Consider the following 5,000-nt stretch of genomic DNA (forward strand, 5'->3'; position numbering starts at 1 on the left):
TAGCTGGGCGAAAACGCTTTCGATTTCACACACACACACACACACACACACACACACACACACGCGCACGCACACACACACACTCGAGTACCTTTGAGCATAAATAAGACCAGAATCGCAAAAGCTTCTTCAAAGCTCTCAGCCGACACCTCAAGAAACGAACGAGCCCGTTTTACAGTAATCCAGACTGCCCGAGAGCGGCTGCGGAGCCAGCAGGAGCCAGCAGCAGCAGCACAGACGGAGGGAGGAGTTTGGACACACACACACACACACACACACACACACACACAATACAGTATACAGACTTGCCCAAGGGCACCCATAATCACAGGCACGTGAGGTGGTTCTAAAAATCCATTTATCTCAAAACTCTCTGAAAATCTCTGAAACCATGCTGTACTCAACGGCTAATATCTACATAACTACTAACTCTACAAACTAACTCTTTTAGACAGAGAAAGCACACATTCTATTAGTTCTTTTTAGATGATTGGTGTTCACGAAGTCTTAACAGAAAAGAATCCTCGGCTCTTGTAAAATGAGCCAGAATCCTCAAAAAAAAAACTGGCAGAACCTACCTACAGCATTGAAAAAAGGGCTGGCAGTCAATGTGTTAAGATGAGATATCTCGTCAACGGCAGTCAACCGGTTTTTTTTTAAGACGAGATATCTCGTCAACGGCAGTGAACGTGTTAAGATACATTGTGAGGACATAATACTAGGATTCCAGATACATCTTATTTTTGTCATGTATGTGTTCCAAATATGAGCTTATGTTAATATTCTTTCTAGAATACTGATTGTATGGCATATCTATGTCATTGCACAAATACAGTACCTTATATTGAGTTCATATGACTGAAAGTCATATCATTAATCAGAATTCCCTAGAGAATACAGACAATTACCAATGCATATTCAGAGTTAGGGTTAGAATATATATGGATACAAATATGGATACATCTTCAGGACATAATTGATATAAATTAGATAATCCTCGGTGAAGACCCGGAGATTATTTGTATAGTCTTGTGGTTCTGTTATTGATTGAAACATTTTGGTGCAGAATGTCTTACGTAGAGTTTCAGGCAGTGGTGGAAGTTTTTCTAAGCTTCGTCTATTGCAAAGGTACATAAAAACATTATATAAAGAGAAATAAACAGTCCACATAAGGTGCAAGATTGAAGCAGCATAGCACGCAGTGTGTCAGGAGCTCAGAATTATTTATGATTTGATTAAAAAGTGCACAAGTCAACAGGGTCGGAGGGAAGCAATAAAATAGAGATAAGACAGAAAAAGAATCACTACAGCGTTGTGCCAGCACACTGGTACTTTCCTGTCCACTTGATTTGTTTTGGGCCATCTCACGTTCATCTCTCATGCTAACTTACTTTCTGAAGAAGTACTCTTCATCACTTCATTATTTGGCAATAAATGCTCTCTGGTTTTGAAATCAATCAGAGCTGGGGAAACTGCAGCAGTCTCCCCACGTCTTCAGGTTTTCAGATTCAGCTTTGATTTGACATAACTGCTGCATAGATAATGTGTTACCCCAATTTGACCGTTGTTCTGTTGTTGTTTAGACTGAAACAGGCATTGGGAACTCCTTCAAATCGTATGGCGTAGTGTCAAACATGCACTTTCATGGTGAATAGTGAGATTAGCGCAAACACAAATTGAGTTGAAAGTGTACCCGGGGGAGTTGTGTGTCGAGAGCTTATTACAGTACACAGAAAGGACACAGTGACCATTACTGAGTACTGACAATGGGCCGTAAGAAATATTCTTCCACTTGTCTTGTTTTATTTTACGCAATGTGCGTATGCTCAAGCAGAGATGTTTATCTGTAATATTGTCAACGAATGAGCAACTGTACGAAAAAAAAAAAAAATCTTGAAAAAAAAAAAAAAAAAATCTTCCACAGATATAAAAAAGATACATTATCATTGGTATTGTGTTTTCGAGGAGATCATCTGGTTTTGGGTGACTGCAAGTCAGTTCCTCTCGTCTATCATAACGGATACAATGGTATAGCAAGTTCATCTTCAGGGCTGTCGTACTCGAGTCCGGAATCGGACTTGAGACTTTTCAGAAAGGCGCCAGGCGACATCTCATGAGCCGCTTTTTCCAGCCAAACCAATTGCAATGAGAGAGATGCTGACCGTTTCCTATATCATCCATAGCAACAACAATATGGAGGAAGACAAAGTGCTGGTGGTGGAGAAATAGGAGGTTGTAATCAGTGAATTTAAGTTACTGTAACAGCGTGCAGTATGGATACCGGACATGTATTGGAAATATCTGGTAAGCCTTTGCTTATTCCACAACACTCTAGTCCCTCGTGACTCAAGTCTGCCAGAAGTGCTAACCAGCTGGTTAGAGAGCTAGCAGCAGGTGATGTTAGTGCTAACCAGCTGGTTAGTGAGCTAGCAGAGTGCTAACCAGCTGGTTAGAGAGCTAGCAGCAGGTGATGTTAGTGCTAACCAGCTGGTTAGTGAGCTAGCAGAGTGCTAACCAGCTGGTTAGAGAGCTAGCAGTAGGTGATGTTAGTGCTAACCAGCTGGTTAGTGAGCTAGCAGCAGGTGACGTTAGCTAACCAGCTGGTTAGTGAGCTAGCAGCAGGTAACGTTAGCTAACCACCTGGTTAGTAAGCTAGCAGCAGGTTATGTTAGTGCTAACCAGCTGCTTAGTGAGCTAGCAGCAGGTAACGTTAGCTAACCAGCTGGTTAGTGAGCTAGCAGCAGGTGATGTTAGTGCTAACCAGCTGGTTAGTGAGCTAGCAGCAGGTAACGTTAGCTAACCAGCTGGTTAGTGAGCTAGCAGCAGGTGACGTTAGCTAACCAGCTGGTTAGTGAGCTAGCAGCAGGTGACGTTAGCTAACCAGCTGGTTAGTGAGCTAGCAGCAGGTGACGTTAGCTAACCAGCTGGTTAGTGAGCTAGCAGCAGGTGACGTTACCATCCGCTTTTATTCCTCCTAAAAAAAAGGCGCTCCAGGCAGCACTTTTTCCATGCCAAAAAAGCACAGAAAAATGCTATGTGACCCTGAGACAGATTTAAGGTAAGACATTATTTCTCAATGATACCCTGAACAATCCTCGTGCTACAATGCAATGCAATCATATACAGTACTGTACAGTACTGTATGCCTACAGTTTAACCCATTTCAACACAGAAGCCTTATGTCCCACCAGGGACGAAGAGGAGTAAGTAACACAACAATAAAATGAGAAGGTATTCCAAAGGCATTCCATGATGGTGATAGTGTCACAATGATGATTTATAGTTTCTAGATATGTTAATTTACCCGTGTTTGTCTTTATCATCGTCTGTGCACTATTGCTTTATTATTAACTTGTCTTGTCATCTCTGTTGCACCTCGAGCCTGGAGAAACTACATCATTTTGTCACTGTGGGCATATTTGGATGCATATATGTAGATTTATGCAGCTGAGATGATAATAAAAGCGCCACTTGAGAACTTGAGAGATGACGGTAAGCACTGTACCTCGTCCTTGCACCATGCTGCTCTGCAGGATCTGTTCCACCCTGATAGCCATGTTGGAGACATTCTGGGCTATGGCCTGGATCCTCTCCACCAGGCCAGCCGGCTGAAACCTGCACAGTGAGAGAGAGAGAGAGGCGTGTGACAGTGAGACGACTTCACGCTCCTCTATGATCCCAGAATGTAAACAGAAAACATCTGGTAGACTCAAAACACTCCTAACTAGGGATGCACGATAATTATCGGCCAATATGGCCATTTGCGTTATTATTTATTATTCCGATAATGGCCTTTTTCCGATAAATTATCCGATAATAATCCTGCTTTATTTTTTGCCTCGGAAGCGGAGCTTTTGTTGTCGCACATTCGTGACATCACAGCTGCGACGCAAACATGGCTGCTGCCAGTGTGTTGCTGTTTTTCAGTTTCAGAATTATCAAGCTACTGTAATTTGCAATCCATGTCCCACACAGGTTCCGAGAGGAGGGGAAACCTCTAAGCTGGCATTACGTTAAACCAAAGCTGGCGATGATGCAGCGGATATGTTTGTTGTTATTGTTAGCGAGTTTTGTTAGCGAGTTAGCATTAGCTCGTCGTGCGGCCTACCCTGCAGGCTCGTCCGCTTGGCAGACAAAATGCTTGTGACATTTACAGTCTGGCTTGTGATCAAACAGCCCCGCAAAAGCACTTAATACACAGAGCTTGCGTAAACTTATAGAAACTAATGGAAACCACTTTACCCAAAATGAAACATCCAGGGATTGTGTATTTAACTCGCAACCACTCGCTAACGTTAAGCTAACCGCGCTAGTTAGCTTTAGCTGCTGGACCATAGTGCTGGACAGAGCCATCTAACAGCCAATAATGAAAGCAAAGGCGCAGTCACGCACATTAGGCTACATAAAAAGCATCAGTCAGTCAACATAGGGTTCTTTTCTTTAATCTGGTGGCAGCATTTTTCAGTAAAAAGTGAAACCACACAGATGGTTTATAGTGGCTGCCCCATTCATTGGGCCCAGGCTACAATTCACTGAGAACTGGAACCCATGCAAAATTTTAACAGATCAGTATGACTATGCCTTTTGTCATTGTGTCCGTTCTATAAAAGCCTTTATTTTTGTATTGACTATAATTGAGTGATACACTTTATTAAAACAATCATATTATATCAGAAGTTTTCTTTGTTTTGCGTTCACAGTGATGTCAGTTAGATTTGTTTAGTTCAGAGCTATGCTCATATCTACCCTAACCCTTTTTTAACCCCAGGTGTGCATAAAATACAGGTTAAAAACAAAAACAAAAAATATATATATATTTTTTTTTATTATAATAATTATCGGTTATATCGTATCGGTTATCGGCCAAGAAGAATATATTTATCGGTTATCGTATCGGCTCTAAAAATCCATATCGTGCATCCCTACTCCTAACGTGGTTTAAAATTCGGACAGCTTTTCATGACTAAACGTAAATTAAAATGTTCTAATGTCCCAGGGTT

General features: G+C 41.7%; 1 protein-coding gene across 1 annotated transcript in view; it reads right to left on the reverse strand.

Moving 5' to 3' along the window:
• Positions 1–5,000, reverse strand: part of LOC310794286 (alpha-1,6-mannosylglycoprotein 6-beta-N-acetylglucosaminyltransferase B-like) — a gene marked incomplete at both ends in the record, with an annotated part of 214,368 nt that overhangs the window by 125,592 nt on the left and 83,776 nt on the right. The gene's annotated exons all lie outside the window — the stretch shown is intronic.

The sequence above is a fragment of the Poromitra crassiceps genome (genome assembly GCF_964638095.1).
Source record: "Poromitra crassiceps genome assembly, chromosome: 19".
NCBI lineage: Eukaryota > Metazoa > Chordata > Actinopteri > Beryciformes > Melamphaidae > Poromitra > Poromitra crassiceps.